At 31.6% G+C, this 14,413-nt stretch overlaps 1 protein-coding gene across 1 annotated transcript in view; it reads left to right on the forward strand.

Moving 5' to 3' along the window:
* The window catches only part of LOC114326282 (glucose dehydrogenase [FAD, quinone]), a 103,104-nt gene that overhangs the window by 49,106 nt on the left and 39,585 nt on the right, over positions 1 to 14,413 (forward strand). The window lies entirely within an intron of this gene.

Below are 14,413 nucleotides of genomic sequence, written 5' to 3' on the forward strand. Positions count from 1 at the left end.
ATAAATTTGCAAAAGTCTGTGTGTTATTGCGTTGCCGCTCCTGCAATACTTAGAGCAGATGTATCGATTGATGCTTATGTAGTTTTGTCTTCTGAATCCAAATCTGACAACGGCATTTCGATCTCTCTAACCGTCTTCGAGATAATCGACCTCAAAATCTAAAATGTGACGTCACAATCCGGTTATTTCCTACCAAGCACTAAACGTCAGCTGAAATCTTTGATTAGGAAGTAGGCTACTTTTTTTAATCTGAATTTGTTAAGCAAAGCAAATGTTATTATTTACATTTGAGTTTGACACTTCGTGAATGTCAAACTAAATTTTAAATTATTTGGCTATTAATAAAATATAAATGACATTTTATAGTGAATTTAATTATTGTATAAAATAATATGTGTAATAAGGGCCGGTTGTTCGAACGCTAATCAACATTGATCACTATGAAATATTTAATTACTGTCACAACTGTCAATGTCAACTTTGGTGGGTTGCTGAAAACATAGTTAATTATAATTATGGGATTAGTTAGTCAATTAACATAACAATTATTAACATAATTGATTAACTAATTTCATAATTGTCATCAATAATTATGTTTTCGGCAACCCAACCAAAGTTGACATTGACAGTTGTGACAGTAATTAAGTATTTGATAGTGATCAATGTTGATTATCGTTCGAACAACCGGCCCTAAATGTATAAAAATACAATTTGAGTATATTTTGAAAGCAATAATACATATAGTAGAAACGATTATATTTAAATTTGGTAAATTATAACTCCACTCGACCAGCGCACGACCACACAACTCGAAACACAAGTACGCAAATACGGTTGCGTGAAGCGTGGCGCAAAGCCGTGGAATTTACGAGAGTCGCTCGGTCTGTAGATCCAAGTAAAGTTCATCAGTAAAAAGTATCTTTATCATGTATGTATTATTTATTTTACAATATTGGAAAATTGTTATTTAAAATGTGGTTTGGAATAAAAAAGTATGTTCTGATATATGAAATTACATCCTTCTAATGGAAAAAAATATTTGACGAATTTTCTCAAATTATGGATACCAACATCATTTTCATTTTTAACTCTTGTATTTTTAATTTGACGAAGAAAAGTTATTCTTCATAAAAATCTCTTCTTGGTCTAAGATTTATGATGCAACCATCACGAATCAAATTTTATTAATTTTATACGAGGTATGTAAAAATATTAATTTCGAGTAAAGTATCTTTATAGTTAACATTTAAATTAGAATGATATACTTGCACATTAAAACATAATTTTTAATTCTAAACAGCTTTTCGTAATAGCAATTTTCTATATTATGAATTTAAATACGTATATAAACAAAGTTTTCGTTATGATAATGCTCGCATTTTCAGCTTGTTGTTTATAATTTCGCAATATTTGCGTTCGTGCGTTGCCGCTCCTGTAACATTTACAGGCCACCTAGTGATGTATTCCTATGTAGTTTTGTTTTGTGAATCCAAATCTGAGAACGGCATTTCGCTATCTCCAACCATGTTCGAGATATCCGACCTCAAAGTAGTCATTCTGATGTCACAAGCCTTCTTTAAATATTTCATTTCTTCCGACATAGAAACGTCAACTCAACTTGATTTCGTGACGCAGCTAAACGTCAAAATAAAATTGAAATGTCAAATAAATAAATTTTATTTATTTATGTTAATGTAATGTTAAGTTCTTCTTTTACGGCACTACAGACCAAATTAAGCCTTGGCCTCCTTTATTTTTTGCCTCCACCCTTGCTTGTCTGTGGCTGCTCTTCTCCATACAAGGACTCCTAAAAGGCTTGTGCGTCGCTGTTTACTGTGTCTTCCCAGCGTTTTCTTGGCTTTCCAACCGGTCTCTTTCCTTGCATTCTAACATTCAGTGCTCTTTTTGGTAGCCTATCCTCTCCCATTCTTATCACGTGTCCGGCCCATTCCAATATTTGTATTCTGATGAAGTCTGACAGGGGTGCTTCCTTATAAAGTTGATAAAGTTCGTTGTTGTATCAACTTTTGAAGATTCCGTTTTCCCTTACAGGTCCTAATATTCTCCTCAGTACTTTCCTTCCGAATGTGTCGATTTTGTTTTTGGATGTTTCTTTCAGGACCCTGGCTTCACTGCCATAGCATGTTATTGGTCGAATTAAAGTTTTATAGGTTCTCATCTTTGTATTTCGGTGGACACTTTTAGACCGAAATATATGGGAAAGGGCAAAATAAGCTCTGTTTTCCTGCGTTATTCTCTTCCGTATTTCTCCGTCTTCTGATCCGTCGGCATATATTTCTACTCCCAGGTATGTAAACTTTCCTACCGTTTCAATGTCATCTTCATGTATCATGTTTTGTGGGACTATATTTTTATTCTCGTCTAAGTTATTATTAATTTTTGTTTTTCTGTGTTAATTTCCAGACCTAGCATTTTTGTTTGTGTTTTTAACTCTGCGTATGTTTTCTGTGTTCCTGTTGATGTTCTACCCATAATATTAATATCATCGGCATAAGCGGCCAGTTGAACCGTTCGGTTGGTCAGTAGGTTTCCTCGTCCAGTTTTATTTTATTCAATAGAATAGTTTAAATATTATTTTCTGGCAAATATTTATATAAATAAATATAAATAATATAGTAATCAAAAATGAATAACCATTTTCAATCTCGTTGCAAAACAAAAACTCAGCCGCACCATATTCCAGTCCAATCAGAGAGTGCAGCAAGCACCTCTACCGGTTTCGAAACTTATTAGTCTCTCATCAGGAGGCACATATCCTGCTCTCTCTGATCCAACCAAAACAAACCCCGGCGTGCAGTCCCGGATTGCAACGAACGAAATGGCATAGATCTCGGCAACTGCTAACAAAAGACTAAGTTTTCACTCTAATGGCAAATAAAACAACATAATGTTACTCTACATCTCACCAGACTGAAAACAATGGGAACCTTCTCTGGTTACACCTCCGAGGCTTCTACAATTTGCAAGCCATACGGATGCTGAGACTAAGGAAGATGAGGGAATTTTACAATTTATAATTCACGTCCCATCTGCTCAGCGCGGTAAAAAATAATATGGTATTTCGGCTATAAACGCCTGTAGTCGTAAGCCTCACGGCCTGTTCGAGACGCTTGTTATATTTGAGCTGTCTACTCAATGATAAATAATATTATGTAGTGTATTATATTTATGTATTATTATATTATACAGAGTGTCTACTTAAGTTCATAAAAAGTTTTTATGGTCTAAAACCGAATATTTAACCATCAGATATCAAATCTATATTATACGAGGTATGTCAAAAAATATGAAGTTCGATCAAGATTAAAGTATCTTTATTTTTCACAATATTGAAAAGTGTTATTATAAAAAGTTGTTTGGAGTTAAATACTGTGTTCTAATATATGCAATTACTTGTACATCCTTTTAGTGAAAAAAAAAAAAATATTTGAAAATTTTTCTCAAATTACCGATACCAACATCATTTTCATTTATAACTCGTTTATTAATAATTTTAAGAAAGAAAAGTTATTCTTGATGAAAAGGTCTGCATGGTCTAAACACTAAGATGCAATCATCATAATATATCAAATTTTATCAATTATTGCATTCGAGGTATGTCAAAAAATATGAATTTCGCTGGAGAGTACAGAACCTTTATAGTTCACAATATTTAAATTAGGATATAATTGCATATTGAAACATAGCTTTTAATATTAAACAAATTTTCATAATAGAAATTTTCCATATTATAAATTTAAATTCGTAAATAAACAAAGTTTTCGTTATGATAAAGCTCGCATTTTCAGCTTGTTTCTTCTATAGCATATAAAGTCCTCATGTATATGATAAACCAGCGGGTGAAGTCACTAGCAGAAAATATTATTGGAGAGTATCAGATGGGCTTCAGACGGGAAAGATCGACAATGGATCAAATATTTATAGTCAGGCAGGTCTTGAGTAAATCACGGGAACACGACATTGATGTTCACAACGTGTTTGTAGACAGGCATACGACTGTCAAATGGAACAGACTGTACTCTATATTGGATGAAATGGCCATGCCTCACAAGTTAATTAGATTCATTAAAGCTATAACGGATATTACTCAGGCATGTGTACAAATAGAAAACCACCGAACCGACTTTTTTAAAATTTCGCAGGGACTGAAGCAGGGAGATGGGCTGGCCCCAAAATTGTTTAACCTGGCACTGAAGTACGCGGTTAGGCAAATGCAAACTGGACGAGGAAACCTACTGACCAACAGAATGGTTCAACTGAGCGCTTATGCCCATGATATTAATATTATGCGTAGAACATCAACAAGGAGCACATGAAACATACGTAGATTTAAAAATGCAAACCAAAATAAAAGGCGGATAGGTCTGGAACTTAACACAGAAAAAAAAACAAAAATAATGACAGACACGAGAAGATATATAGCCCCACTAAGTACTATACATGAAGGTGACATTGAAACGGTTGAAAAGTTTACATACCTGAGAGTAGAAATATATGCCGATGGATCAGATGATGGAGAAGTAGTTAGGAAGAGAATAACGCAGGCAAACCGAGCTTACTATCCGCTCTCCTATATATTTCGGTCTAAAAGTGTCCACAGGAAATACAAATATGAGAATCTATAAAACCTTAATCCGACGAATAGCATGCTATGGCAGTGAAGCATGGGTCCTGAAAGAAACATCCAAAAACAAACTCGACACATTCGAAAGGAAAGTATTGAGGAGAATAATACTAGGACCTGTGAGGGAAAACAGAATCTTCAGAATTCGATACAACAACGAGCTTTATCAACTCTATAACGAAACAACCCAGTTAGACTTCATTAGAATACAGATTATTAGAACATTGCGATGGGCCGGAAATGTGAAAAGAATGAGACAGGCTAGGTTTACAACAGAGCACTGAGCGCTAGAATGCAGGGAAAGAAACCAGTTGGGAAACAAAGAGAGAGCTGAGAAGACAAAGTAAGCAGCGAAGCACAAGCAATTTTAGGAGCCCGTGTATGGGAAGGAGCAGCCATAGGCAAACAAGGGTGGAAGGCAAAAAGTAAACGAGACCAAGGCTCAATTTAGGCTGTAGTGCCGTAGAAGAAGGAAGAAATGATAAATATAGTCGTTTCGTTTCTTAGTCACTGGTTCATAACATCATGTTATCATGGAGATTATTATCTGTACGTACAAATAGTCCGTTCCTTAACGGTAAAATATTGCAAAACCTCTAAATTTTAAAGAACCGCTTGGATTGACATTAAATTTGGCATACACCTAGCTAACAAGTCAAAGAAAAAAAGTGATATTGTGCCGATATGTGCTTTGGCCCTGGGGGTGGTTTTCACCCCCTCTTGGGGGTGAAAAAATATTCTTCCAAAGTAAGTCGGGAAATGGATAAACTGGCTAATTTTAAGTAACTTTTGTTCTATAGAGTTTTTTCACTGAGTCAATACTTTTGGAGTTATTTGGCAGTGAATATGTTCATTTTTTCAACAAAAGATCCACGCTTTTAGACGGTTTTTCGCAAATAACTCAAATAGTAAGTATTTTGTCGAAAAAACATTCTTAGCAAAAATATAGCCAGTAAAAAATTTAAAAAAATGGTGTATATATCACGTCTCTATACCTAGTAGAAGCAGAGTTATAGCTAATGAAAAATAGGTTCATATTCGTCAAATTCCAAATGGAATAGTTTAACGTGAAATAACCAAAAATGAAGCACATTTGGAGGAAAACTCATTACAACTTATTTAAAGTGTTTAAAAAAAGCTTTATTTTTGTTTTATAAAAAAAATTTCTAGCATCAAAAGTAAACAAGTTACGCTCAAAATAAAGTTAGTCCCTTTTGGTTTTGGTAAAAAAATCGAGAAAATCGCCCCCTAATTAGTATCTTAAATGAACTTAATCGTTACGACTTCACAAGTTTCTTGACGCGTGTATGTATTGTTTATATGATCTGTATGTTTCATCGGTTCAAAGTCCTTATTTTTGAAAGGGCTGTAGTTAAAAGGGGTTTAACGAGTCACTGATCACTAATGTATGCAAATCTGGAAACACCAAATCTTAATCAATTTTTGTCTAACAGAAAAATAAAAAATACATGATATTCTGAAAAGCAATGCTGACTGAACAATTTTTAAGTTATTTTGAAAAAAAGCCTATTTTTCAAAATTAAAATTTTTAAAAATTTTATTTTGAAACCAAATTTTTTCAAAAATAAGCACTTTGAATCGATAAAACTTACAGATCATTTAAACACAACATAAAAGTAAAATAATTTGTGGAGCGGTAATTATTAATTTCATTTAAGTTGCTGATTAGGGGGTGGTCTTCCCGATTTTTTTTTGCCAAAACAAAAGGGACCAAATTTATTTTGAGCGTAACTCGCTTAAATTTAATACTAGAAACTTTTTGTAAAAACATAAATAAAGCTTTTTTTAAACACTTTAAAAATGTTATAATGGGTTTTCCCCAAAAAGTGCTTAATTTTTTGGATATTTCACGTCGAAATATTCTATTTGAAATTTGGTGAATATGAATCTATTTTTCATTGGCTATAACTCTGGTTCCACGAGATTCAGAGACCTAACGCGTACACCATTTTTTGTAATTTTATATAGGCTATATTTTTGGTAAGAACGTTTTTTTCGACAAAATACTTACTTTTTGAGTTATTTGCGAAAAACCTTTTAAAAATGTGGTTATTTTGTTGAAAAATTAACATATTCACTAGCAAATAACTCGAAAAGTGTTGACTTGGCGAAAAAGCTCTATAGAACAAAAGTTACTTAAAATTAGTCAGTTTACCCATTTCCAGACTTAATTAGGACATATATTTTTTCACCCACAAGAGGGGGTGAAAGTCAGCCCCAGGGCAAAAGCACACCTCGGCACAATATCACTTTTTTTCTTTGACATGCAAGCTATACGTATGCCAAATTTCATGTCAATCCAAGCGGTTCTTTAACATTTAGAGCAAATACCGTGAAAGAATGGACTAAAACTGTGCTATCAATAATTTTCAATTATTAGGATTCCAGTTTCCATAATTCTGAAAACCTAATTTAGACACTTTTACAATGTTCGAATATAATAATAAAGTCTAATTTAATTTTGTTTTATGCGTTATATTTGTAAATAAACTAACTCATAAAATTTTTAAGTGGCATTCAAATTTTAGCAGGCGTCAGTGTATAACAGTGGGTCGTTATCTATTTATTACGTTTTCGTCAATGTTCGGTCCTAAATCTGGCTGGATCACAGCAAAAAATGCAGACGCAGCTTATTTTTATGGTTTCCTCTTTTGTGTTAATAAATGGAATTAATATATTCTGCAGTAAAAAGCTACTCAACTGCTATATACCAGCATCGGAAAAATATTCACTATTAAAATAAAAACTTTATTATACACTTTTTCTTATTGGTGTAGGCCTTATAAAACAGCAACGTAAAATTCTAAATGACCCTCTGTAAAGTGAATATCGTATAAATATTTTATTTCATACGTTTGCGTTATATTGCTAGATGGGTAAGATACTTTATATTTTTATTTTTATTTCATTTGTAGATGATTGTTTAATAAGGAACAACAAATATTTTGTATTTTGTTTAGTGCATAAATATAAGCTAGAAGTCAGTATCTAGTATTGGAAATGACAAAAATATACAGTGAATATTTACATATAGAGAGGTTCAAAATTATGGAATAAATAATTAACTTTTTTCTAGAAATATTTGCAAAGGATAATTAAATACCTTAATTTCCGTTATTTCAAGCAATTCTTTTATTTTTGTTGTTTCTGGTATCACCTGGTATAGTCTCAGGTGTGCATGTCATTATAGGATCTTTAGCAGCTTTTTATATTCACTATTCAGCTTTAAGATTTTATTACGCCATATTGTATTATTCAGAGAGCCAACTACTTTTGGTGCTCTCGTTATTGGTTCTTTTATTTCTGCTTCAACGTCACTGTCTAAGTATTTAAACGTCCGACAAAATACATGGGACGTATGCGTAGTCTGACGTTCCAAATGTTTAATTTGTTCTAGAATTAAAACTTCCAGTGTCCCCATACATCAAAGTTTGTCCCACGCGACACCGTTAAGCTATTAACAAATTTGCTTGCTATTAATCAACTTCTTGAAGTTATACTTTTTTAGGCACGAGGGTAAATTTTTATTTTACTGAGCGCATGCGCACACCGACAGTATGGTATAAACGTTATACGGGATCTAATTGGGTGTTAAAATCATCTGTCAATAATTGTTCAATATGGAGATTTTGGATAAACAAATTAATGTTGTTGTTTTTATTGTTGAGATGGCAGAGAAAAAAGCAAGTTTATAATATTGTAGTAAATTTTTAAACAGTTTTTAAAAGCGACAGGTACGTAATAATTGTAAATGTTAAAGTATCCTAATAAAAAATTTCATAGGTACCTACCTATTTGAAAATTTTAAAAAGAACCTACCCAGATAGTATTTAATGCTTTGATTTACATAATTTGATTACCTTCAAAATGTCTATCAATATTCACCTAATATATTGTTTTCTTACTCTATGTTTTGTTGTATTTTAATATTTCATACAATTCTAAATATTTTCAATTCAAAATCAAAATATTGTTCTGAAGCTATTTTCTTGTGGCATTTTTATAATCAAGTATATTCAAATGGGAAATAAGCCACAATTTTACCTAAAAATGATTTTATTAACGTTTCGACGCCCAAGTCGGGTGTCGTTGTCAAAATACAAAATAATACTGATTATAATAATATTACAAAATAATACAAAATAATAATACAGTATTATTTTGTATTTTGACAACGACACCCGACTTGGGCGTCGAAACGTTAATAAAATCATTTTTAGGTAAAATTGTGGCTTATTTCCCATTTGAATATACTTGATTATAAAATCAAAATAATTTGGTTAAATTCAGAACCGTCAAAAGTTTAATCCGTTTAGTTAGCTGATCTTTGCACATTATGACACGACATGGTCTCCGTGGGTAAAAGTTTAATGTGAATGAATTTCAATACTAACTGCGCTGATAAGCGGGTTCAAAACCCAATGGAGACTTTTATTTTTTTATTTTTTTTATACATTTTATGATTGTAAGTTTATTTATTATATAATTTTTTTTGAGAAAATACGTATTAATTAAAATTTTTTCCTACATTATTCAAAAATCATTTGTGGCATTTTTCAATGTGTTTGTTTGTGTGTGTTTTATTCTTTTATTATTTTAATTTTTGGCACTGTTTTAATAAAACAGTAAGAAGTACTGAGAGAAGTACTGCTTCTTTTTGAGAAGTAGTACTAAAATTAGTTTAATATTTAAATAGAATATAAATAAACTGTTTAAAGTATATTAATTTCGTTGAAATCATATAATAGAGGTATGGAGTATTTCCATCTCGGCTCACTATAATCCTTAGCCCTTTATGATACCCCAGGTACATTTTAAAAACCCCCCAGGTCGGCTCGAAGATTAACAGGTACGTAATATTACCCCTTAGTAGGTATAATAATAATTTTATCTTGGAATTACAGAAATTTACAGAGATTTTGGCTTCTTTGCGAATTTAAGAAACAGTTTCAATTGGTTTTAAATGTTGACCGTGGAATCGATTTAGCTACTGATACGTAGGAAAAAGCTTGGTTAGATGTTTGAGACATCTTGACTGTTTAAATTCAACATAGTTGAAGGTACGCTAATGTCACTGTTGTTTCACTATGTTTTACACAGGACGACAAAATACAGAACGATGTTACTCGGTCGACACCTCGGAGTGGAATCAATTTATCTTTCAATTAATTACTAATTCAATATCCAGACAAAATAGAGTACAATGACATCTTTAAGGCGAAAGTATAAGTGAAATATTTATTCAAAGAGGAAAATTGTTATTAGTGTGTGAACGTTATAAATTTAAAGAACAAAAACGAAAATTAGCTTCAGGTGAAACAAAGTGGAGGTGTGTAAAGGAAAATTGCAAAGCTTTCATAAAAACAATTGGAGAAAATAAGAATGGAATTACAACTAATATAAACAATAATCATAATCATGATCCAGAATCAGAAAACCTATTAGAAAGACAAGTCTTAAGTCACGGGATAAAACGAAAGGCCGAAGATGACTTATTTGAAAAATCTTTCAAATTAATTAGAAAAAAACTAAGTAATAAAGACAATAATGTAACGAATTTGACAACAAATGATTTACATTGTGCAAAAAAAATCTGTATTATGCTCGTCGGAAGTTACAACCAGCTTTAGCAAAAACAATTTTTTAAGCTCAAAGTTTTATGAAAATTATAACCAAAAAAATTGAGGGGAAAACTTTTTATTAGTCAATGACTCTACCGAAAATGATATTTTCATGTGACAGTAATTTAAAATTTTTAATATCCCATGAGCCGAGCTGGTATATTTTATATCGGGCAGTTCTAATCTTTGCCCCGACTTGGGACATTTTTAAAAGACCTACCTGTTTCTTGGGCCGAGAAAGGCACTGCCCAGAAGTATAACTTCTTACGTGCATACAAAGTACACACACATTCTTTTTTTAGCACGCGGCATCCAGGTCTAATAGGACATAGTAGATTTTCTCCTCCATATGTTAGCAATGAATTTGGAATTCCATCTTTTTGTTCATCAATGTCCAGGGCTTTTTCTGCAATTTTGTCTTGAAGTTGATTAAGTTCCTTGTGTGTTTTCTATTACATTTATTATTATAGTAGGTACTTTTTATACTTCGTATTTAGTCCAACGATTAAGATTGGTAGGCATGTATATTTATATTCTCCATTGCAATCTCCGTATCTAAATCTTATTGCAATAGGAACAATTTTATTTTTTCTTTCGTTCTTTTCCATTAAGCATCGATTTGTGTATTTAGCCCAGTCGGGATAGCATTTGACCTTGCATTAGGAGCTGCCCCAAATTTTATTTTTCTAATCTTTAGGTAGGGTCAATATTAGTACAAATTTAAAATCTCGACTGAATTCCACCGTTGCGTTAGCCGCCATCTTGATTTTAAACGAGAACCGTTTTTGCTCAATATCTCCGCCATTTTCAATTTTTTAACAAAAAGTGTAGAAACTGAAATTGTTGAAAATGCGTTTTTCCGAGTCATCAGGGGAGAATAGTGACAGTTGTAGCATAATTATTGAATTATTGAATTATCTCGTTTATTATTAGTTTTACAACAAATATTTACCTATATAAAAATGAAGAGAATTAAATTTTGTACAATTTTGATGCCGTTCATTTTTTTTTTGATAGAATCAATATTTAAGGTAGTACGTATGTGGTAAAGGTGCGAGCGTAAGACCTGATTGATTTTGTAGCAATTGTTTTTGTTCAATATCTCCGCCATTTTCAACTTTTCGACAAAAAGTGTAAGAACTGAAATTGTTGCAATTACGATTTACTACAATTTTTCGAGAGAACCAGTGGCGGGTCTACAAGGGGGGAAATGGGAAAATTCCCCCCAACAGGGTCCAAAATTAAAAAAAAAAAATTGTTGGAACATCACGATATATTAGCTGACATAAAACTTAAAATATCGACAGACAAATTCAACCAGTAAAACCCGCTAGTTAATAAAATTAAGTGAACTTAATGTATATAATGTCTTATTATGTCTTTTATATACTTAGTTTGCTTGATGTTTCATTGGAAGTTTCAAAAATTGTGTAAAATATAATTCTCTTTATTTTTGTTTACGTACAATTATGTCGTAGATTTAATAATAAATGAGACAATTCAAAAATTATGCTTCCCCTCCGCTTCCATTATTTTCCCCCTTAACTCAGAGAATATTGATCGTATAAAAAAATTGTGCCAAAGAAATTGTAGGAAATTGTATTTCCAACAATTTTCTTTCCCACCATTTATGTCGAAAAGTTGAAAATTGCGGAGATATTAAGCAACAACAGTTCGCATTTAAAATCAATATGGTGGCTAATGCAACCGAGGAATTCAGTCGAGATTTTAAATTTACACTACTATTGATCTCTTCTAAAGGATATAATTATAAATTTTGGGGCAGCTCGGATACAAAATTCAATTCAATAATTATGCTCCCCCAACCACTTTTTACTATTTTCCCATGTAACTCGGAAAATATCAACCGCATGAAAAAAATTGTTAAAAAGAAATTGTAGGAAATTATATTTTGAACAATTTTAGTTGAAAATGGCGTAGATATTGAACAAAACCAATTGCTATAAAATCAATCCGGTCTTACGCTCGCGCCATTATCGCATACGTACTACATTAAATATTAATTTTAACAAAAAATTGGAAGAGATCAAAATTGTGTAGAATTTAATTCTCTTCATTTCTGTACAGATACAAATTTGTTGTAAAGCTAATAATAAACGAGATAATTCAATAATTCAATAATTATGCTCCAACTGTCACTATTTTCCCCTCATAACTCGGAAAATATCGACCGCACGAAAAAAATTATAATAAATAAAATTATAGAAAATCGTATTTTCAACAATTTCAGTTTTTACACTTTTTGTCAAAAAATATTAACTTTGGGGAAAAAATGAAAGACATTAAAATTGTGTAGAATTTAATTCTTTATATTTTTGTATAGGAACATTTTTGTCGTAAAACTAATAATAAACGAGATAATTCAATAATTATGCTCTAACTGTCACTATTTTCCGCCATAACTCGAAAAATGTCGACGGCACGATAAAATTGTAACAATAGAAATAATAGAAAATCACATTTTCAACAATTTTGGCTGTTATACTTTTTGTCGAAAAGTTGAAAATGGCGGAGATACTGAGCAAAAACGGTTCTCGTTTAAAATCAAGATGGCGGCTAACGCAACGGTGGAATTCAGTCGAGATTTTAAATTTATACTAATATTGACCCTCCCTAAAGATTAGAAAATAAAATTTGGGGCAGCTCCTAATGCAAAGTTAGGCCTGTTATTCGTCTAACCCGACTGGACTAATTGAAATGTAAAAAGTAAAAGGCCGTTATCAAAATTTTTGATTCCATTGAATTTTATTTATTTTGAATACCGACTAAAAATTCATAAAACACAAAATCAATGCTATTGATATATCTTTTAGTGCATCCAATCTGAGTATTACGTGAATAAATATTTTACATTTGATTAATATCCCAAGATAAAGAGATCCCACAACAGATAATAATTATTTACAAATCGCCCTCGTATATCAAGTCTGCTTTATATCACTCTCTTTGAACACGAAACATATGAAATTTATAAGGGAGTGTGTATAAAAGCGAAGTGATAATATCTCATATTAGCACCTTTAGAATACCTCTAGGGATAAATTAGTACCACGCTGTTAACATATTTTTCACATTACAGTATGATATTTTTGTTTTATTTTGTCATAAAAAATGCACCAGTCATGGTTACCGCGGAGTAACGATAATAAATTTCTCCAGGGTGAATTACCACGGTAATAAAAATGAAAGGTATATAAGTGTGTAATATTCCAAATTGAGATATTTAGGTTTGGTAAAAACGTTTTTAATTAACTTTGTGAAAAGGAATTAAAATCTGTTAATATATTGTATAAATGTAACCCACGTGCTTTTTAGTGGAGGGACACAATACATTGGCTTAATATAAAGGGCAGTGGTTACAGTAGGGATCTTGCCCAATAGAGAAGTGAGAAAATATGCCTTAATAGTCCAGAGAAATAAGATTTTTCTCATGACACATTCCCTCCAGGCCGAAACCAAATTTTTGAGTAGTATGGACATCTATATTAAGTACCTATATATTTTCTGCAGCCGATTTTGACGAAATACATAGTTATAAATAAATGAAAATCAAAAAATCCTAAATTTTCGTTTTTTTCGTCTATTACTAAAAGGTGAAGCATTCTAAACAATTTTGAGAATAAGAAACTCATAAATCATATAAAAGACTTCAATATGGCGGTCGCTGAATATGTCTGTCCTTATGTGTTGCTTAGAAAATTGCAAAATATATCATAAATTTTGAGATTTTATAAATGTTCATAACTTACGTAAAAATTAAGTTAGAACCTTCTTATTACATGGAGTGCTGAGACTTCTCATGCTTAAATTATATTTTAAATTTCAAAGCAATTGGTCAGATAAACTGCTCGTCAAAAGTTAGGGATATAGAAAATTATGCTGATTTTCATAGTTGATTTTTTCGCCGAACAGACGGATTCCGCTATTTTTTTTTTATTTTATACTTTTCTTTAGTATTTACAGAATTGTGAAAAGGTTTACTCAAACTTATTTTTTGTACTTATACCGGGTGGAAGAAAAGAAATATTTTTCTTATGTTAAGTTTGAGACACCCTGTAGGGAGAACGAGGTACAAATGTGAGTATACATCAGAATCTTATTGTAG

The sequence above is a fragment of the Diabrotica virgifera genome, chromosome 4, assembly GCF_917563875.1.
Source record: "Diabrotica virgifera virgifera chromosome 4, PGI_DIABVI_V3a".
NCBI lineage: Eukaryota > Metazoa > Arthropoda > Insecta > Coleoptera > Chrysomelidae > Diabrotica > Diabrotica virgifera.